At 34.2% G+C, this 24606-nt stretch overlaps 1 long non-coding RNA gene across 1 annotated transcript in view; it reads right to left on the reverse strand.

The window, feature by feature from the left end:
- Window positions 1–24606, reverse strand: part of LOC150102370 (uncharacterized) — a 399049-nt gene that overhangs the window by 198741 nt on the left and 175702 nt on the right. Inside the window, exon 2 of the long non-coding RNA XR_016548919.1 lies at window positions 10134–10245. This is a non-coding gene — a long non-coding RNA (uncharacterized LOC150102370). The remainder of the gene's footprint in view (window positions 1–10133; window positions 10246–24606) is intronic.

Below are 24606 nucleotides of genomic sequence, written 5' to 3' on the forward strand. Positions count from 1 at the left end.
TTTTCTAATTTTATTCTATTCTCTAATTATATTGGACACTCGTGTTTACAGTGAGGTTAGTATTCTTATCAGTTGCGTTTTATATTTCGGGTAAGGTTTCTATTCTATTGCTTGAAAAGAAAGTTCTGTAATGTAGTTGCTTTGGAGATTCTTTTACTCGTATTTTGGTAGGTAGCGAGAGGAGCAATCTCGAAAGTGTTCTGCTTCACAGAAGAATGCTAATGCTATGTAATATGCAAACAGAACTCTTTTAGAAATCTTATCTATGGGGAAAAAAAAAACCTCCTCCCGATGTGGTCCTGATAAAAGATACTGATGTTTTCAGGTTAATATCAACTAGGAAACCTATCATATACATTTGGTACAGTAGTTGCACTAAAAGAGATAATCAGGAAAATTTTCGCTAGATTAAATATGGAATTCTTCCAGACTTTCAATAAACAGGGTAATTGGGCTAATGTCGGTTATGCAAATTGCCTGCCACCTAAATAAATAATTTACAAGCCATTCATGCCACAGTCGGATTAGAACTTACAGCCTGTTGCTTGGAAGCTGCCAACCAGGCTGGCAACCTTATCAGAACTTCAATGCCTTTGTCTTTTCATCCGCCATCCAGAGTAATATAACCAGTGGTGAGCTATAAGGGGCTCGCGCGAGCCCTTTGTTAAATTTTTCTCAAATTTCCGAGCCCCTTCTTGTTTAATAATCTTGTAGAACTAGAAAATACCACTGTGGAATGTATGCATGCTACTATAATTGCTACTTTGAATTCATATGGATTTTCTGATAACTATATAAAAAATCATTTCATTGCATTTTGTTCTGATGGAACTAGTGTAATGTCAGGAAACAAATCAGGTGTTGCAATCAAACTTCTACAAAATTTTCCCAACGTTGTGATTTGGCATTACGCTCATCGTTTACACTTAGCATTAGACAATTCGATAAAAAACATTAAAGAAATAAATCATTCTTGAAATATTTATGGGTAAATTATATGCTTTTTAACATCAATCACCAAAAAATCAACGAGAATTAAATACGATTGCAAAAGACCTTGGTATCGAAATTTTAAAGATCGGCTGTGATTTGGACCACCACGATGGGCAGCTTGCAGTTTACGAACGGCTCTTGCTTTGTGGAGAAATTACCCAGCTTTATGCAAGCATTTTGCATCGAACGATAAATATAAGAGCTTTTTAAACAGACTTCTCAATTTGGAATTTTTAAAAGATCTAGCATTAATGATTGATATCCTACAGGAATTATCATATCTGTCAGAAGCCCTACAAAGTAGATATAAGTACAGGGCTAAGTTAGGCCTTTTTTTTTTTCTCGAGGATGCGAGCCCTTTGTTAAAATTTCCATAACTCACCACTGAAACCATCAAGCCTATCTTTCCTTAACCGCCTTTCCCTCTTTCTAACTTCAGTACACTTCCTAATGATGCCTCCTTATCAAAAGCGCTTACTGCAAAATAAGTTGCTTAACTTTTTTTATTTTAAAAAAAGTAAACTCTGAAATGAAATTGTACCAAAGACGAAGTGTGCTAATTTAGATTTTATTCTATTCAGAGCAAAGTGCGTCAGAGCAGAGAGTCTCCAATAAGAAAAGTAGAGAAAGAAAAATAGTATCCTATCCTATCCAAAATGCATAGTATGCATAAAAAGTAACGGTGTATTATTCAACTCCCCACTGGGTACTAGGACTATCGAAAAACCTTTAGGTCAGAAATATCCAGGATTTCCGAATACGCGGAAATCCTGGATATTTACCTGCATACAATTAACGCTTTTTGAAATTCAGCAGTAACTTAGGAAACGTCTGTGACTTCGTCTATACTTAAAGATCAAGGAGGATTCCTAAAATCAACCCTAAAAATAAATTTCATACACGTTGCTGAAGTGAGAGGTACATTATTACTATTTATAAGGGAAAGGAACAGACAGATTGACGTATACTAGAAGGAAGTTGTAACATTAATGAACTATATGATGAACCTTCATGCTGCTTTTCCATTTATCAAGATTCATTGGATGAGTATTTAAACGTTCTATTGATATTTTTCAATAAACTAAAGGTTAAAAAAATTATCATAAATAATAATATATCATCATCATCATAACACTAAATACGGGAATAGACCATATTGGTCTGTTCCGGTCTCATTATCCATCCAATATCCTTTTTTGAGGTCTACCCTGCCTTCTCTTTCCAATTGACTTATATTATATGATAATATAGTATTAATATTATATTCGTATTACACACTACAACAATACGTATGATATTACTTTATTAATAATAACGACAATAATAATAGTAAATAAAATATTATATTTAATTTTATATTATAAAAGCAATATTAGAATAATATTATTATTATATTTTTTTATGTGACACTGGATAGAGATATTATTTTTTCAGGAGGAGCTATAATGAGCGACATGCTGAGATAGAGGGAGAATATAAAAATTTAAAAAAAAAAAAAATATATATATATATATATACAGTATATGTCGATAATTTATAGACCATGCCTTTACAAACAAAAATAAAAATAGAAAAATCATTGCATTATTTTTGTTTAAAAAAATAACAGGATAATGTCTATTTTTGTGACGTTTAATCACATAGATTAATCACACATTGGAGGAGGGAAGTGTGACGTTTAATCACACCTCCCTCCTCCAATTTACAGAAAAATTATTGAGATTGTTTCCGCAAAACCATCCATTTTGAAATGCTTTCAGGAGTCTTATATAAGTTAAACAATACCTATCAAAACTGTGCTAAAATATAAATTTATAAATAAACTTACACTAAAAACACAGATTATAAACCGAACCAACTTATATAAAGAGACCGAATGAAAGTGTGATTGCGGTCGGTCAAAGATGAAACCCTAGAAAAGTGATTAAGACTCCTGAGCGTTTCGAAAAAGGTAATTACATCAATCTCCATAAAGAAAAATATCAGATACTCTCATCTTTTTTTTTTTTTTTTTTGCAAAGATGAAATTTTAAAACGTTGATTTAAACCATAGTTTAACAGTAATTTTTAACAATAAAACTAACCCCAAATTTCTCAAAACCTTAAGGATTACCATTTTGGGATGAATATTGTACAAAAAAAAAACATCCTTCATATGAGGTTAAACAAAATGTTGTAGAATAGAGCAATGGAAGCTTGCTCCAAACACTTGAAATCATGTGAATGCCCACAATTGAGTGGAAGTGTTTTTTGGAATGTTTTTCACTTCAGTACACAATCAGTGGAATGGGGGGGGGGGGGATAAGGCAATTTAGAAATGCCATACAGGGATACAGGATAAAAATAGTGACCTCGAAGTAGCATGTGCATCTTTATGTGAGATGTTTTTTTTTTTCTTTCAGGAGTTATTAGCTGCGACAGATGAGATGTACAATGCTACATGACTATTGTATACATTTGTTTTAGGTATTCTTAACTGAGAATTTAAACAAAACTACGTATGTAAATAGACACACCTTATGCACCATCTGGCGGAACTGGATTAAATGACCGCTGTGAGAATAAATTAATATATGCCCAAGGAAGGCTGGTTATGCCACACACACACACAAACACACACTATATTGGTATTTGTAATAATCACAGGTGTGATTATTACAAATAATCACATTAGAAATATCTGTAATATCTTACGGATATTTCTAATGACCAAACCAATGTGCCCAAAGAATCAAGGTACTATGAAGCATCTCGTTTTCGGTGATAATGGAAACATGAAGGAGAAAACAATGTGAGATTTAATTCGTAGAAAGTTGACTCATTATGTCTCACGCAGACAATTTCTGAGTTTGTACTAGTAGCGTCACTAGCACATTAAGGTTGCAGAGTCCTAAAACTTCGTAGTCAACAATTTTTAAGTGAGTGTGGCCTAAATTAAAATAAGTATTTATTAATTATTTCTCTTATTTCTTAGCAGGATCTCAAGACCCAAAAAAACTTACAGCTGATGCCATTTCAATTACTTCTCGAATAGTACATCTTAATTGTTTATTAAGATGTTTAGGATCACTAAACATCTTAATAAACAATTTAATAGAACTGGTGGAAGATCCAAGTTTAATATAAACAAATATTAGTAAACGTACTCTGTGGTATAATGACTCGCCCATTGCCAGTACATATAACTAAAAGTCTATTGTTTATTTCCTATGTGAGCTCTACTTATTTATAAAAGTGATGGTGGCGACCCAAATTCACATCTAAGTACTGCGGCCTAAATCAACAGAACAAAGGCCGCCAACTGTACGAAGGTAAACCGAAGATTCATAGGCTACGGAGTAAGAGAGGTAAGAGTTCAATCTTAAATCATTCTGCGAAAAATTTGTGTGTACTTAAGATTTACATAAATTACTTTTGTCCTTTTCTCCAGTTAGAACTGTAGTTGTGAATGAGTGTGCGATGTGTTCTTATTATTAAAACGTTCTACTTATAAGTATTGACTGTAATTACTAATAAATTACATCCGTACAACAAGGAATGCATACAGAGAAACATACAAGCAAATATATTTATTAATTACTAAGCAATTATAAAAGACTTAAGTAGCCATGAAGAACAAGTACTTGAAAGTATTTTGATGAAATCGACTTCCGGCTTTAAAAAACAAACTGGAATAGTTGGCATTACGTAAATGCTCAAAATTTTAAGTAAATTTGGGATTTCCTTAAAAATTAGAGATACCTGCTGCAACAACACAACAAATAGTCTATTTTTAAGATAGAGTAAACGAGTGTGATTATTTTAAGTATTAGAATTATTAGAAGGTGCATTAGAAGTAAAAGAATATCTAGAAAATTTCTACATGTCAAAAAAGGATAAATGCTAAAAAATATATGTATAATAATAAGATAGTCTGAATCAGGATTAAAGATGCACTGTGAATATTTCCCGGGTCAAATAATTCGCAAAACCAGTTATAATATATATAAAAAATATTCAAAACAGAAAAAGAGGAAAAAAAGTGCGTCTCGAAGAAAAGAAACAAAAGTAAAATGAAATGGAGGATTAAAAGACAAGAGAATAGTGAAGATATTTTTAAAAATCTTCACCATACTCTTATCTTTTGAAGAAAGTGAAAGGAGCTGGAATTTATAAGAAAACATGAAAAGAACAAGAACAACAATAACAACAAAAAGAAGAGTGGATAGAGACTCTCAAATAATGCAACAGATTATAGATCACAAGGGGGGAAAATGTGAAACAGTACACAATACATAGCGGAAATTCATACGGAGAGCGGAACAAGCACGATATCTCTACATGAAATTCAAGAAGCGTCACATTTTAGCAAAGTAAATTTTACAAAGGGTGTTGTAAGCGCTAAGAAGGAGAGGGGGGGGCGAAACCTCATTTCTGTATTATCTCTATTTCATACGTGTGGAAACGGCACTTAAATATTGAAACTATTCCTTTCCTTCCTAACACCACCAAAACATGTTAAGAGAAACCATTAAACTTTTCTGGAAACCAACGGTCGAGACAGTGCGCTAATGAATGAACATTCTAAACTGCTTGGCCCAGGGTCTTCATAAATCTTGTAGCATTGCAATCAAAGTACAAGAAATAAGAAAGAAATTCGTTTTTTTTTTTTTTTTTTTTTTTTTTTTTACGTTCTTACTCTCGGTAATATGCGTACATATGGCAATGAGACGGCTAATTTATACCATCTTAGAGTGCATCTGATAAAGAATACGGCAACATGCCGGATTTCTCTGTTGAAATGAATATACAACTTACAACTTCCCTTACCCCTGTTATATAGTTACCTGCTGGCATTTTCTACACTAGACCTAAGAGATTTGCACGGACTAGCCACGATTATAGCCTACTTAAGAATCGGCAAGGGTGAGCAGAGATATAAAAAGCTTATTGTGGAGGTAATGAGATGGGGAAATGCGAGGGCTAGAAGAGTATGAATACGTCTATATTTATCTCATTAAGTATTCATATTTGTCGATGTACTACACTCATTTATTATTTTTTATCATTTAATAATTCCTTTAACAATAAAATAATTCGAATCAACAGGGAAATTAAATAATGGGACAAAACATTCACAAAACTAAACCGAATTTAAATAAAGGAGACGGCGAACAATAGCATAAAAACCTTTTAATCCTCATGTATACATTAAAAAATAGCGTAGCTTCCAATAGATATTCAAAGTATTAATTCATCGTCAAGCAATAAACACGTCCTGGAAACTGAAAAGCAATACAAATGTATCTAATAGAATCGCCTATGAAACTCAGACTTGTACTTCTGAGGAGCCTGCTCTTTTGAACTTTATCAAGTGAAGCGATAATTGAAAATAAGGAATTATGGGTAAGTATTTTTATTATTTATTTATTAGTGAAACTTTATTAATAAATACTTTCTTGATATATATACTTTCATATCCTATATATGAGTATGACAGGAATATTAGATCACTAGATCATAGAATACCATTAAGATCAAAGATTAAATATTGAGGTCACTCATGACTTCAATTGAAATATTTTCTTTTTTAGCCTAGTTTAAGTCACTTCATAAATAGTTCTATTTTAGGCGATTAGAGTAGTTCAGTTGGCTTCTTGTCGAGAAGTGTCAAACATGTTTTTTTTTTTTTATTGTTTGATCAATGGCAGATTAAAGCATGGCAAGCAGCTACTGTGTGATAGTAAAGTATATCAAGGAGAAGTAATAGAAAATAAAAGTATTAGTAATTTTTTCCACCTCTGAGAAACAAACTAAATAACGTCTACTTTTATACCACAGTATAAAAAGATATTTGAGTCTGTGTGTGTGTCGGGTCATGACCTAAGAAACTGTCTCAATATATATATATATATATATATATATATATATATATATATATATATATATATACATACACAAGTGTGGGGCCTGGAAAGTTCTGATAAACACCTAGAGTAAAAATGATATTAAAGCAACTGATATAACCACATGAAAGAACATACGAGGATCTAAGAATATAAGAACATCAGTTACCTCATAACTCTGCTACTAGTATGCTCTTTCTTGTGGTTATTATGAGTTGCTTTAATACATTTTTGTTCTAGGCGTTTATCAGAACTTTCCAGCACCCCCCCTCGTGTTATATATATATATATATATATATAATGTTGATTCAGAGAACGAGCCTAAAACCATCCCAATGACTTCGTTTATTCGTGCCAAACACATATTCTACCTCGTCTCTTAATACTTAAAATCTCCACTCAAAGAATGCACAGCAACCTGCAGGACGATATGCGTGTTTAATGCATCTGCGCCTATTTGGCGTAAATATTTAATCCTTCAAACAGCATGTTTATATTTATGAATTCGTCAAAGAAAGAGAGTCATGCAAATGTCTGTTAGCTTTAAGACGCAAACTTTAAATATCGCATTGCGAAACACCTGCAGCTATCATCCGTATTAAGTGAAAAAAAAAAAAAAAACATTTTACATATAGGAATGAAGAGAATTAATTTTTATTCTCTCTTCACAAATATGCAATACAAGGTATTTAAGTGATCCTAAAGCAGACACAAACAAATTTCAAACAGGGAAATGTAGTCAAGAAAGATAGTGCTCTCAGATCAGTAAACAGTTTTTTTTTTAATGTACCAACAAACACCGTGAGAGCTAAGGGAAGGGCTGATGGAAGAGAAAGAGAGAGAGAGAGGGGGGGGGGGGAATATACAGATGGAAAATTAGACGGATTCACAACACTAGTGAATGTTATTGATACAAACGCATTTTTTATACTTTAATATTTATTAGGCTGCAGAATGATTGATATTGATTGTGTAAGTACAAGTTTATCTACTGTTCACCATCTTTCTCAGATTCTTCTCTATGTATCTTCTCTTCTTAGCAGTGCGTGGTAGTGTTAGTGATTTATTAAATACATATGGTCTATTCAAGTACAATTGCATCATTCTTTAAATTTTTGAGGGATCCTTATATACGAGAATTACTCGTATAGTAATTCGAGACAATCCCAGTATCTGATCCTGATAAAGATTAGCTAGACCTTCCTGATGGCCGCACTAAGCATGACGTATCAGGAAGCCCAATCTTCATTATGGCTGGTACATTCATATAAGCAAAACCTTATATGTTTTACTTATAACATTTATTTGTGTATTATACACAAAGTATAAAAAAAAGAAATAATAATAATGACTAATAATAATATTAACAAGATAAGAATGATTCGAGAAAACCACATAAAGGTGGATTTCATAATAGCATTCATGCTTAGCAATATCACAGATTATCAAAACAACTGGAGTCATTTTGGCTTATGTAGAGACTTTATTTACTATCTCTTATATACTTTTGTATCTTTTAAAATTGTTTCGCTTAATTCTGTCACTAATCCAACAGAAAACAAATTAAGATCACTCAAAAAATTTAAGTCTTAAATACCCAATTTTATCTAGTACTATCCAGCCAAAGCTTATTACTAGTATTTCGAATAGTTTTTCTAATTTTTTTGTCTACTGAAAATAGTCCAATGCAAATCAAAATTGAAATAGACAAACTTTCATAAAGATTTCAGATAGAAAATTTCAATGAAATGAAGGAGTGCAGAAATAATGAATGAATACGAAACGACGGGGAAAAACTGAATCTAATAAGTGCTACTAATTTGGTAACGTACCTAATAGGTTACGTATGTAAAGTATGTAAAGGGAAATTAAAATATTGAATTGCTTCTAATTAAGTTCTATTCTCTCTCTCTCTCTCTTTTTTTTTTTTTTTGGCGTTTCGCAAAATGATGGGCGTCTAGTTAGATTCGTTTCTAAGCCCATCCGTAGTTACTCTGGCAGAACGGATTTTATTTTTAAAAAAATGGCATTTGGGATCTAAGTTAAAATTTGTGAAGATATCTCGATTTTCGGCAAATTTTATGAGAAAAATTAGACAAAACAATGCAGAATTATTCGTTTCTCCATCGCTGATAGCACATTTTTAAGCGCCTGTGAACTTGAAAAATACTCTTTAATGGTAAATTTACAACGGAATTGCATCTTCACTATAGTGGCAGGAGTTCTCACGTTGTCTATTCAGATGTGAGAAATTAACCATGTTGTGGATTCGTGTTTTGTTTCGATGATAAATGAATGGAAAAATATATTCTCTGTTTATTGAAGAAATTAATAAATAAAAATTACAAAAATTATGTACCTGTATAATTTCAAAGATCCATGGTAGAAATTTTAGATATTTTACTTGTCTGCTGTAGAGAATTTTAGTAGTTTGTTGATCCACGATATAACTGGGTTGAAGAATACTATAATGCATAAGCCAAAACATAAAACAAAACAACTGGTGTGATAATGAAACATCATTATACAAACATGCTTTAAGAAATAAACTTTTTTTATGATTGTCTGCAATAATTTTGCACCCTTTTTATACTGGACTGTATACCCTATCTACTGGCACATTTTTTATTTTTTTATTCAAAGCAAAATGGAAGAGGAATGTTATTGTTCCAGTGAGAGACGGGTGATTATTAACAATCGAATGCTGACTTTCACTGGTCATTCTGCAAGATACGTAAGCATCTATTAGAGCTGCATATCAATTTTAATTAAAATTAGACAACTTAAACTGTTAGACATACACTGTTTTTTTTTTATCATGGCATACAATGCTTCTTTTATTATTATTACTTTCGCTCTGTAATAGAATCTAAAACATCCTCATAATGGAGGAGAAAGCCAAGCTCATATTTACACACACCATTTTACAGCGCAAGTAACCGAATTATTGCATTAGATGATTATTTCTGATCACCTTGCAATACTAACCATCCCACAATTATATTGCATATGCACCATTATTTCGATGCTGTGAATAAAGCCGCGATTATTTATAATAAAACTTTTTTTTTTGAATCAGAGTAATGGTATTCAGAAGTAACAGTAATATACTGTTGCTGTTATTATTATTATGGTTATCATTAACTAGCATAACAAGCAACTATCGTTGTTTGAGTTCTAAGCTCGATTCTTTTTTATTATTATTTTTTAATAAATAGTTTTCAAATCCGACAGTCGCAGTTATTGTAGACTTACCGATAACTATAGAAAATGATGTTGGTCCAAACAAAACGTTGGCAGTAATTCATACCTTCTTTCTATGCGTATACTCAACATCTGTGATTGGCTACTGATGCTCTTGCTGTTCCTGAAAAATGACGAAATATGTCAATGAATTATTTCTTTCAGTAATGTATATAGGTTAAACCATATTTTAATAAGCCATTTTAGCCCTAAAACTCATTGCTACCATGGATGCACGCACAACATACGTTTATCACACAGTCAAGTTGAAATTGCTAATTTACTTTAAATGGTTGTCCTAATCACTCCCTCGAATATTATTATTATTATGTGACACCTCCAGGGAGTCCAAAGACTCATCGAGGGAGAGTGTGCCAACAGCATCGAACAATTGAACCCCTTCCAACTACTAACCGCTCTCAAACTTGCTTAACTTTTTGCGAGCCATTAGTAGCAGAGGCTCTACCAATCGACCAACCTTTGCTGAATATATATATAATAATTATATACATAATGGAGGTAGATGGCAACTTCCACAATAATTTTGTGAACTTCAGCAGCAAAATTATTAATTACTACTTGGGATCCTCCTAACAAAAATAAAAATTGAAGAATTTTTTTAATAAAAAGGAGCTGCTTTCCTGTTTCAAAGTGCTGAAAACATCCATACCAGACGTTTATGATAATTGTTGCATTTAAATTGCAGTTATGTATGCATGCATATACATTTATTATAAGATAATAAATAATTAGGAATGTATTTCCTTCAACGAATTATAAATGCCACTCCAACTTGTATATATATATATATTCAAGTATTCCGCATTCTCATCGCATTTCCTTCTTCACAATGTTGGACCTCCCGCATAATTTAGAAAGTTACGACCTTCTCACGGACAACAACACTGTATATATAATATACATATATAGCAGAATACACTTCAAAGGCCTGTATATAAATTTGCTAGAGAACCGCGGGAAGACTACTAAATCGAGCTAAATATTATAAAATAATATATCATAGTATCATATTTGGTTTACAGAAACAGGGTTATTGAAATATTTACACTTAATAGTACATTATCTAACCATCTAACCCGTAGCCGCCTCAGAATTAACCCGAAAGTCCTACTCAAGAAACCAAATGTGGTATTATGATTTTGGTGTGATTTTATATAGATTAGCTCAACAATTTCACCCATAAAAAGGCGTTAATATAATATAATAATAAAAAAATTAAAATATGCACCCGTGCGTGCACGCCAGTGAGTGAAAGAGAGAGAGAGAGAGAGAGAGAGAGAGAGTCATATCATCTTATTCCTTCCAGATTTCACTTTCTTCAGATTACTATGATATATTAACGTGTTCGAAACAAAATTAGTTTCGGCAAGAAGTGCACTCTACATGTGAAACTTTTGAAGTTATTATTATTTTAATATACTGCATGAGAGCATAGACATTTCTTATTAGTTGTTCGGAACATGCATGAATTAAAGTTATAATGGTTCGAAATTAAATGATACCTTTTAATAAATACCCAAGCTAGTAAACTTACCAGAATCCGCATGAAGTTCGAAAATAGAAACGACAAAACGTGACGCTACTACTGCTTCATTAGCATAGAGAGAGAGAGAGAGACACACACACATATACATACATATATATACATACATATATACATACATATATATATATATATATATATATATATATATATATATATATATATATATATAGAGAGAGAGAGAGAGAGAGAGATCTTTAATAATTCTCAAGGATAATTCACTAGAATTATATTCACTAGAATTTCTTCCTCGGAATGTATTTTATTGCCGCATAAAAAAGCTTAAAAACAAGAAAAATGTCTTACATTATATTAACATTTAAAAAAGTGTATCTAAGAAAAATTGTCTTGATGATCAATGAATTCATATAAATATATATATATGCAATATTTCTTAATATATATGCCATATTCATGCCATATATATGCAATATTTCTTAATATACACCTGGAAGGGTTGATGACCATCACACTTCTGAAGTCGTTACTACCTGTACTGATCAGATTAAACATGAAAATATCAGACGTAAGAGCGAGAGGCAGAGAATAGCTATGCAAATAAAAATGGGATAATAAACAAAAGAGGAAACTAAAAAAAGAAGAATCGCTTAAAAGAGTGACTTTGGTCACTGGGTTTTCACAAAATACAAACAAAACGACGAGTCTTCTGTGTTAAAATGCATTTTTGTGAAAACCTTATTTAACTAAGACATCCGTATAAATGAATGAATTCTATTTTCAGTTCTACGATCTTCTGGATGTGTACAGCAGTATAGAAAATCTGTTGAAGCAATGTCTCTGAGATCTTACTGTGGTCTTTTGCTTTGCTATAGTTGCTAAGAGAAACCATGTCTTGTCCAAAGAAATGGCTTATTTTGGAATGTAAGCCTGAAAGTTTGTACAGCTTTCAGCAGTTAGTCTCCCTTTCTAGAAAGGGAGACTAACTGCTTTTATGTTAGATTTATGTTAGCTTTTATCTTAGGTTTTTATGACATAGTATTGAATACATTTCGTTTTGTTAATCTTCGGTTTTCAAAATCCTTTGTGTGTGTGTGAGAGAGAGAGAGAGAGAGAGAGAGAATCAACTTACCCAGTATAATGTAATAATTTCCAATTTTATATAAAATAGTTTCAGATTAATATGCAAGAAATTAGCCAGTTGTTGGGATGGGAAGTTTTCTTTAGGATTTCAAGACTGAACATGACACATTCTTCTTGATTCACGTTTATTTAAGTACGTAAATGAGTTTAGAGAAACTGCAGCGTCGCAAAGTCCTACATCACTGGGGACAGACCCAGTTTCTTCGCTATGCGCCAACATTCATGTAGGATTCGTTTATAACAACGTCGCCTGAACATTCTGGATGATTTTAGATAGCTCAAAATATAATTTGAAAAGAGACAAAGAAAAGAAAACAAGGAAATAGGAAGAAAAGAATCACTACAGTTCCAGTAAAAGATAACCGTCCTTTTAATATATAAGGATGATTAACTAATAATTACTGCAATTGCTAAATTCTAGTAAATCTACATGCAGTCATACATAACAGAACATACCAACACTTCGTCTAGCACTTAGCCCATTTAAGCATGGAACTGTTCGTGAATATTTTAGTATGGATTTCTGACTATATGAATATGTCAAATTCTCCATACAATCAGGAAGTGTTTAGGCGATGCATAACTTGTAGCATTTAACCGCAAGTTAAATTTTATATTAAGCATTACCATTGGAAATAAATTTATGCAACCATGCTCAGCATTAGAGTTAAGGATGTGACAGTCCAGGTGGACCGCGACGGTTAGCCACAGATTTAAAGAAAGGCACTCTCCCGTCTACTGGGCCAATTTGGGTTCCCAACTGTAGTTGTAACCGGGTGTCTTTTCTTGTCTCGTATCCCATACACAAGACAAATGTTGGTCCCCGGCGCAGGTGCTGATGGTTCCGCGTTGGACGTTAAAAAGCCATATTTACCCTTCGGTTTAGGGGACAAAGTCATTTAGAAGTTGTCACTTAGCCTTTTCCATGGCCATAGGGATTTGTGTTTACTCAGGGTAGCAGAAAAAAGACTGTGTTTTTACAGTGATGGTGAACAGACCATTCTTAGTATCGCAGTTAGCCCTACAGATTCGCTTGCAGTCAACTTTTCATTTGACTATTTCTGCTGGGAAGTTTGGACAACACGCAGCTGCAGCATTAGAGTAGGATGCTGTTTAAGAACTACCTTTTCAATCAATATTGCTGATAGGAGTCCGAAAATCAGTCCGAACAGCACAGGCAGATGACGTATAACATGCTTTTTTGATCGATATATAACATGCTCGATATATGTATAACAGTTATGAAGGTAACTTGCGAATGTATGAAAGTTCATAAAAGAAAAAAGGTAATTAATAAATCGCATTAATTAAAATGCTTATTTAATACGAAATATGTAAAGATTAATTAAATCAATCAAAAAATAAATAAACAAGGATTACATATAATAATAAAATGGAAGCTCTTACTATTTTTTTCTGAGATGTAACCCAAGTACTCATTTATATCTCATAGGAAGTTTTAGCAGGCAAAGCCCTTTTCCCTATAAATTGCCTAAATAGCTTTAATTATTAGTTTTGATATTTTTTTCCTTTAATAACCTATCCCTCATTTAAGTATTTTCCTAACATCACATCAGGTCGAATACAATTCATTTTTTTTTTCTTGAGAATGTAACTTTTTAAATTATCCTTCCTTTTTTTTTCACATCTGTTGTAATCTAAACAACCATTCCCTAGTTTTTTTTTTCGTATTCCATACGTTTTCTAAGGACATGTGTTCGGGGATGACAAGAAATTAAAACTGATCAGAGAAAATGTTTATTTTCACTGAAAACGATGTAATAACCACGACAGCAACGTCATATCTATTTACACTCAGATACAGACCTATAAGTATTCAATTTTATGAGACTTTTTTTTTTCTTTGACTCTCACCGAAGAGAGGTTATAAACATATAGCACATTAGTATTGTGGGTAGGCTAAAGTTTTTTTTTTATATTTTTTACATAATCCAGAAACCCTGCTCTTCAAACATGGAACTTTATTCAAGCCATTTCAGGCTTCTAATAAGCGTGGTCTCAGATCGAGGATGAAATTCATTTCCTACCTGAAAATAATCACAAGCATCCATGCCCATGGTGGGATTCAAATCAATTCGCAGCATATTGATTGCAGAATATGTACGCTAATCTTCTTGGCAAATCAGGCTGGCTATTGCACATCTAAATAATATCTCCTCAACAGAAACAGTCGTGGCCGTGTTTAACTATGATCTTTAGATATTCGTTTGATTATTATCCATTTTTGTATCATAGTTTATCCTATTATAGTTTCATTCGAATCTCCCACGCTCTCCTAACTAATAGTTCAGTTTACACTTGCCTCATACGAATATATTCCTCCATTCACTTATATATTGACTTTGATCTGTTCAGTAAGTCCTCATATATCAGACTAAGTTCATTTTTGTTTATTACATATATGTTACTGAGGGGACGCCAAAAAAAAAAAAAAAATTCTTACAAGATGCCGTCCTTCATTAAGACGTCCAAAGTCTCTCTCTCTCTCTCTCTCTCTCTCTCTCTCTCTCTCCCTCCCTCCCTCCCTCCCTCCTCTTATATCCTAAACTGATCTTCCTGCTGGATATGAGGACAGCCCTCATATTCTGAAAGAAGAAAGAAATTACATTTCTGATCATAAGTACAATACTTTCTTTTTCATATGAATCCTACTTATGAAAGCTTGTTAGCCTATAATAATGTACTACACCTTAAAAGACAATAGATAAGTGTTGAAATCCTGCTCTACAGATTAAACTTGTAACATTTCAAAGCCATTTCAGGCCTCCAATCAGCAGGATAACTGTCATACCAGGCAATAAAATTCATCTCCTGTCTAAAGACATTCATAAAACATTCAGAATCACGAAAAAACCTACAGCGTGTTGGTTGGCGAACGAATACGCCAATACTCGGCCAACTTTGCATTTATGGTAGTATATAGTAAAACTTTTACTTCATGTTTACTAAACTGTTATTTGTAATATAAAATTGTTTTCTAGAGAACAGATTAAATACACGTCTGATAAAAATCCTGAAATTACACTGAGAAGGATTTTATGTTATTTTATTATTATTATTAATTATTTATATTGTTTTTTTTTTGTTTTAAGCTTAGTGAATTTGCTTAAAACAGCACATTTTGCTATCATTAGAGGTAGGTGAGGGAAAGAATCTTTGTCTATTCCCTGAGAAAGACGCAGAGTGCTGAACAGATCAGAGTAATGGGATTTCTATTAATTTCTGTTAAAATTATTATTTTATTTGATTTATTTACTTGTGAAGGGGAGGGGGAATGAATGCGGATCGCTAGAAAGACAGGACATATTTGACAACTGTGTGTGTTTTGCATAGGTGCTTTGGGTTAACTAACCTACAAATTTTATACGTATCTTTCGATAAGTGCAGATTAATCATTAATACACTGAACACGTGAAATCACCTGACACTTGCTCGGTGCGCGCGAATATCCTAATATATATATATATATATAAAGTATAAGTTTTTTTTAAAAGGATCGTGTACTGCACTTCCTAACAACGAAAGCCATCCAGAGAACTTTACGTAAATCCTCGTGTCACTTATATATATATATATTAATTTTTTCAGTGTCCTGATTACTCCCAAATATGAGCATTTAGAGAAGTTCAATTGACCGTAACTAGGCACTTTGGAACAAAGAATTATGTCAAATGCAATACGGCGTGACATTTGACCCAGAAAATACTGGATGACGCAATGAGACGACATACTATAAACAACGAAAAGCTACAGCATCATATATAGGAAACTGTCAATGAGAAGGCATATTAGGTTGAATTGGTTTCAATTATAATTAACACAACTAAGGCTATGAGACCAATGTAAAGTATGTCAGTCAATGTGTTTACTTTCCGACCAATTTGCCTTACTTGTGATGAAAAACCGGACACTTCGGCTTTAGACCACAGATTCACCTCACTTGAATAAAACGTGAAGGATTTCTTGAGCCCTAGACGGGATTCGGACTTAGGTCTTCCCAACCAAAAGTTAAATGTCGTACAGTCCTCACTACTGGTGTATGAGCGGAGGAGGATTGAGGTTTCTATTAAAACAAAGTTTCTCAAATGCCGACATATGTCTTAAAAAGGAAATGCACTTCATTTATAATCTTTTAGCTGTTTTTAAATAATATTAGTTAACTACAAATATTTCTAAATATTTTACACAGTCGGCCTCAGATATAGGACAGTGATGTGTTTAGATTTTATTTATTTATTTATTTTTTACTGAATTAAGAAATGAATATTATATAGATGGTTAGAATTAAGGAAAGATAGTTGTGAGAATGATGTCGCACACGCACGCACATGCTTGTAAATAATCGGGCGATATTTTTAATTTCTAAATCCTAATAGTCTATTTTATTCTGGCTATATTCGCAGCCAGCAAAGTTTTCTCACAACACAGTTACGTGTCTAAAAATTACCGGGAGGGGATCCTCCACACTATACCAGTAAAAAATTGAAAGTTCTGTAAGTGAGTGCGAAGCGTCATTGCTGGGAATTACACTGTAATGGGGCCGAATGACTCGATGCAAAATCCGGCATATACCCATTTATTTGTAGTTGTTTGAAATTACCGTTATATCCGTGTTTCCTAATCCCCCCCCCTCTCACTATTTGTGGGTCCGGGTTCATAGAAAGAATAAACTCAAACCCTCTATTCTACTAACTATTGATCAAAACAGTGTTCACCTGTGGGAAAACCTTTAATTGTAGGTGGCCACGGTCAAGGATATCCCTACTTCAGGTGGACGCACGTGTAGGCAACGAAGCGTTCAGTACCATTTCATTCTCCGGCTCCCACGGTGTGCGACGAAAGGCGGCCGGACAGCACGCTGACTGCGTATCCGAACGATATTAGAAACCGAGCTCTTGGAATTACTTAGCTGGTCATATGACCAACAGAATATTGTGTGTGAGAACAAAATTAATTTAAAAATCCACCAAGAAAAACACCGAAGGTGAAAATCGATGCAAATCCCTGCGAACGAATTTTTCCCATCTCAACTGATTAATCCAATATATATATATATCATATAGTCATATTCTTATCAACTATAATTTCTTTCATATTTTTTTTCGCTGTTTTTTCATACTATTATCGATAATATTAATACCATAATCCTCATATTGCGTTAAGAGACTGATTTGATTTTTGGTATCCAGCTCTTTCTCTGCAGGAACAGATAATAGACTGTATGTTTTCAACTTCGTTATAGCTCTTTTTCCCTTCAGAGTGTTGTCACAGATCGAGGCCGACTGTCGGGTTTCAACAAATGCATTTCGACAGTGTACAGACTATACCATTCGGTCCCATGCGGAGAAAGAGTGTGACACAGAGCTTGTGTGGCAAGTTTTGTAGAATGTCAAAATGAATTGGAAAGTTTATTTTGCGGACAGTTCCACTCCCTATGAAGAGAATTGTCTTCCTGCTTGACGTTTCAGAGAAATTTAATGCTCAAAGGCCTGTGAGGTCTAGTAAACATACTCATATACTATCGGAGAGAATAATTCGTCTCTGTTATGAGTGTTCATGAAGCCTTTGAATTCTAATTCATATGCCAAATAACAAATTAATAAATAAATACGTAAGTTTTTTTTTTCCTTTTTGCTCACTGCGTAATTTGAAACTATTCTTTCTATTCTTCTTAAAACGAAACTTCGTTAGACAAAGCTTCTTCTCAAGACTATGAAAAACAACTTCGAAGATTTAATGCGCTGTTTTAAATCCATTACAACATCAGTTTTCGAGATTTTTCATATTTCTCTTTCAATCTATAGCGTTTTAAGTATCTAGAAGCCTTAGTAAAACAAAGGACGAGAGAGAGAGAGAGAAATCATAACAAGAGCATCTTAATATAGATACACTTATGTGTGTATAGGCCAAATCAGCGAATCATCGGCAATTTATTGCTCGTTAGTAAATGAATATAGAATCTCTGAGCTTTATAGCAAATATTTTATAAGAGAAAGTCAATGATTACTTACGGAAAATTAATTTGGAAAATTATTAATGGTAGAATTCATCATACTGAATTCTACCATTAATAATTTGTATCATCAGATATGTGTCAAAGTAGTTCGCTTTACTTTGTACTCCAGTTAAGAGTTATAGACGATTACCTCACTTGGCCTACCATTCGAATCTCTATCAATATATTCAGCATATCCTTCATATCATTAATGTTTTCAAAGTTAATCTGTCCGCGACAGGGAATGGATGAATTTGTAAGTTACTATTCTATTTGTAAGTAACAGTCTTAAAATGGAAAAAAGCATAGCAAATAACCTCTTTAGTCAATGTGAGTGGAAGGGATGGGAGGGGGTTGAAGAAGTGAACGATGATTACAATCAGCAAATACATTTCGAGTCGTTTGCCATCCACACACACACACACAGATAGACACATTTGCACGCGAGACACTTGCCTACATCGTTATTGCTTTCACATGAACTTTTATCTCTTTCTACACAAGCTATTAAACAACCCTTCAATGACCCCCTCCACTTTCCCAAAAAATAAACTCTCAGAGTGTCTCGTATCCCTCCGTTCCAATCCCTTATCCTCCTACACTGCGTGACGGTAACTCTCCTCCCCCCCCCCCCCCAATACACCCCATCAATAACCACTTCATTGTCGGGATTTAGCGGCGAGTGTCCTCGCGAGAAGTTGAATACAGCACGTGCCGCGTCGGAAAAAGCGGTCACTTTCTGCATCATTCGCATTTCCGGTCACACGGCAAAGTCGGGTCGTACCGTCGCGCGCGCTAAAACGGAATTGTAAGGGTAGTTGTCGTGTCACCCGCAATGCTTGTCACGTGATGGGGACTTTTGCATGGCGATATGGAGGGGGAAGGGAGAAAGTCTGCCACGAGACATAATAACGTGGTCAATGATACCGTATGGCGACACGGAACTGCACGCGGATTAAAGATGTCCCGGTAACTTCAGGTATCTGGCGTGCGTCGACAATCCATGATAAAGGCCAGCCAATTACGTAAAGTGCCTCATTTAGGTCTTAGTTGCTGTCCTCGTCCATCACAATTGACGGTACGCCAGCCATTTTAATCAAGCTACCAGCTATTATACTCCTTCTCAGCCCCCCCCCCCCGTCCTCTTTTAACTGTGGAAAACGTAATCAGTACAAGATATCGTGGAAAATTGTCCGCTTATTGCAGCTCAGACTTTTTTCAGTTAGCCTATCAGCCAAACTGATGTTGGGCTCATTACACCTAACATTAAGACATTCATCGGAACCCTGGCTTATCCACTTTAGTAATCGACTTCAATCATTAAACGAATAAGAACACAAACAGATGAGTGAGAAACGTTTATACAATCTCTTTTCTCAGCTAGATGTGCTGTATTTTTAGTTTCCATTTCTCAGTTAGCACAGCCAGTTGAGAAGTGGGTATTAAAAAAAAAAAAAGAAATTGAATATTATGGTCCTTCAGATATGAATCACCAGTTGATTATAAAAGCGACAAACTAAACTGAAATAAGCCTTTAATTCATTGAAAGATACGTCCATGCATGTAGCTTTTATAAAAGCTAGTTCAGAGTATATGGTGTCACATGTGCCGATTATGATAATAAAAAAGTACTTTTACTTGATTGGACATTTTGCTGTAATGACCACACATACAAATGAGGTTATTATGGTGGAAGAATTTTGGGCATTGATAAGAGAGAAAGAGAAGAAGAATAATAAGTATTCCAAGTGGGCCGGCCTGGTTGCCCACGATATCGATAGCGTATTCGCTCTCCAGCCAAGAGGCTAGGGGTTCGAATCCCGCCTAGGTATGGATGTTTGCGATTGTCTTTCACCTTCATATATTCACTCATACAAGTGAATAAACACTCTTCCAAGATAGGCTGGGTCACTATGGGGGTAGTAGACCCAACCCTCCCGCAATGGGAATGGCCTTCACCCTGTAGTGGGTAGAAAAACAGGCTGAGTATCATCATTCCAAGTGCGGATGATGTAGGAAGACAGACACGCTTTGCTATCGAATCTGCCACTTGAAGATAACTGAGGTAAGAATGCAAATGGGGAAAAAAATTCACACAGTTATAATTAACAATTTGGTCTTTGCCAGTTTCACAATCCAAAGCCACATACGTTGAAACAATCACTAAAGGTAATATGGCAAACATCTATTTTAATATTGCACTTATTTAAATCAAACTATTGGCTTTACGAAGACTGTTTGGCCATAATTATGACTAAATCATTTCACTTTTGGAGAGGAGTCTGTCCAAATGATCCGCCCATTCAAGAATAGTGAATATTAAGTGATATCATTGCTCTTGAGTGGACAGGAACATTGCGACTTGCAGTAGTTATTTGACTTAAAACTAGTCAGGTAGTGCGTGCATTTGTATTGTCTAAAATAATAGAAAACCGTGCTGTGTAAATATAAATTACAAACTGCCAACGCATAATATAAGAATTTATTTATTCATATGGGGTTCCCTCCCTTTTCTCCCCGTCCCTATTGGGGCTAGTTGAGCCCCCTCATGGGGGGTTAAGTATTTATGGCTGTAGATCGTGTGTGTGGGTTCACAGGGCCGGTTTGCCTGCTTGCGAAACCCCAGATAAGCGGGGGGGAACCCTGCTGTTCACGCCCAAGACCGGCTAACTTGGCTATGGCAGATCCTTAAGCTCCTCACGTCGGCGACGGGAATTGAACCTCCGACACTCCTTATCGAGGCATATGGTTGCGAAGCGCAAAGCCACTAGGCTAACCGCGCGGACACATAAGAATTAAGAATCACGTTAGGATCATGTTGCAGTTGTTCTGTAAAATCATTACTAATGATATGAAATAATGTTAGTTTAATTTTAATGTTAGTTTAAAAATAAGCTAACCAGGCTTAGGATGTTGCAGTTGCTATGCAAAAATCCGAGACAATTATAAAAAGGAGCATTTCGCGCTAGCATTTTGTATACGGATGTTTTCCATTTATCACATGATTGAACAAAACAAACAACATATCGTTTTGTAGCGTTTTGAATCTTTCTACCTAATTTGGCACTAAAAATAGACCGATTTCAACAAAAAAACGAGATGAGTGGATAAATTTTAGATGAGATTTTAAATTCCAAATTTCATTTAATGTAACCCAGCTTACGTAGAAATATCTTTCCGAAATGTATTGCCTAATTTTTTGAAAAATGGCTATATTTAAACCAGCTAGATGTTATAGTTTTACAATATAATTTATAATTTTTTACTTCTACTAACAGATACATAACAGATTAGTGCGCGTCTAAAAAGGCTTATCACAGACTGGTAGAGAAAGCATTTGTGAATTTAAAAATATATTGAACAATGCAAGGAAAATTACAACAGAGAGAGAGAGAGAGCAAAATATGTGTAACATTCGATTATTTAAAGAGAGAGAGAGAGAGAGAGAGATCTTCCATTACTTTTTTTTCTTCTTTGTTTCTACTTTTTTCTGAGACGGAAACAAGGAAATAGACGTAGTATGAGTTAACTCACGTACGTGACCCGCCCGCTTTTATAACAAACGCACTTCCTTCAAATACAATTTATCATCGAAGAGGTACCTATGCTGTCCCAGTTCCACGCCACGGTTCTAGAGCTTCGTTCACATGGTACCACAGAGTGGTATGATTAGCTACGCATATCTCTCGCAGTGACCTGCCTTTCTACCTATTTATGTCTTCTCGTAAGAGCTCATTTTCGCATGCTACCTTTTAAATTACTATCAAACTCGTTCGCACTATTACTTATCTAATAGACCGTATCGCGAAGCAAACCACAGAGCGAAATTTCATGTAATCGTGGCAATTTGATTTTAGTTTTCTTTCCATGAACACATACATTAGCATTTTGGTCAATTCGTTGGAAACAAGTCAGCCACTTTAACTTACAGGTTAACGCTGCCAAAAAGTCACAGTATTCGTTTCGTGTATGACGAATTTGAATTAATCGATTTATTTATTTATTTATTATTATTATTACAGAGCTGTGATTTGTTGAAGGGAAAAGTTAAACAGTTTTCGTTCTCTTCAAGGCAGCCTAAAAGTCTTAAATTTTATTAATTCTGAAAAACTCATTAGATGCAACATTCGTTAAAATTGTCATAACTATACTTATATTTCCATTGTTCACATCCCTCCGTTCATACACAACAGGATGTTGTAGCTGTAGGAAGATGAGGGGAAGCTACTACAGTACGTCATGGATATTAAGAAAGGTAAGGCAGGACACCGCATCTCGCAGGGACCACATTCTTGGACTTGCACTTTGTCACAGGGTGTGCTTCGTTCTCACGTTCGCTACGGCGTACTTGGGGCAAATGAAGTTGTTCAGCGTGTCTTGTGCATTAAGAACCCTATATGTGCACGAGGTACATGACGTCATTTTCTGGGCTGGAAGGGATGGAACGGATTGATTGAGCAGACAGGCAAGCTATAGAGGGAAACTGTGGCTAATGCTAAATAGGACCTCATCCAGTGACCCACTGCTCATGGGAAGCTCTTTTCTTAGACGGCCTCCTTTTAAGTGCTGGTACAGGAAAGACAGTACTGCATAATGTTGGCGTAGCGTGATGCTGCAAACAGCTGTTAATGATCTGTACGCCAACCTCTTTGCTATTACACTTCCTTCAGCTCTCTTACTCTTCCTAGTTTCTTGTTTTTGCATCTTCTCCTCGTCTTTCTCCGTAACGAATAGATCATCACCCCCACAGTGCTTAGCCCTCTCTTTAAGCCATATTTCATTACGCACTTTTTTTTTTGGTCCGTCCCGCAGCTTGTTGATTCTTTGAGACAATCGTATTCTGCGGCTTGTATGAAAGCGCATTTTCTTGTTAACAGTACTACGCTAGTAGTAAACTCGTTCAAATAAGCTGCATATATTTTTTCCAGAAAAATTCTTCCAAATGAACTATAATTTTAACAAACAATAGCGGGCTGATCTTTATGGTCATTCCATTTGATGGTGTTAATAAAATATAATCTCGAGGGACCAAACACTTTCATATTCTACGTATTTTGTAACTTTAAATGTTTTTAATTACGTATTGAGATACCATCTCATCTCAACCGAATAGGATATAGTTTTGCGAAACAAGAAAATGAAGCAGCGGAAGAATTATAGTCATTCAAAAGTCTATAGTTTCTCAATTCGAACATGCCCGTTCTATCAAATGTGCTAGTAAATATATTAGATGTTATGCTATGTAATATATTTCAAACATTCGCTTAAGATGATGATATAACAATTTGTGTAGCATTTATACTGCCGGTAAGAAATTGGTGTGATTTTGAGTTTTCTTCTTTTGATAGAAAAATTAAGTGCTACTTATACTTCCTTTTTTTTTAAAAAAAAGAAAAAAAGAAAAAAAAAGAAGAATATGGGCTGACTATACGTTACCGCTGGCTTATGAAAATCCTCCACCTCAACTGACAATAAAGGCTAGTCCATAACTTACGGAGAACGCCATTTATCTGATTTTTTTTGCTGTCATTCTTCCATTTGCTACAGCCATAAGAAGTTTCCTCCTTCAAATTGCATAACAAACAGCTAACATCCAGTATGAATTGAAATTTTTTTTTAAATACTGTAGTTTATCATATACAATTACATATTATTTCATTCGTAATATTGTTATCAATATCAAATTATTGCAATTTTATAATCTAACAATATTATAAATTATTAACATCATATAAATATCTTTATTTCAATCTTCACTGTATATTATGGCTTATTGATCTTTCCTTATTATGTTTTTCTAGTCA

The sequence above is a fragment of the Typopeltis vanoorti genome, chromosome 10 (assembly GCF_054136105.1).
Source record: "Typopeltis vanoorti isolate ZY-2024b chromosome 10, IOZ_Tvanoo_1.0, whole genome shotgun sequence".
In the NCBI taxonomy this organism is placed as follows: domain Eukaryota; kingdom Metazoa; phylum Arthropoda; class Arachnida; order Uropygi; family Thelyphonidae; genus Typopeltis; species Typopeltis vanoorti.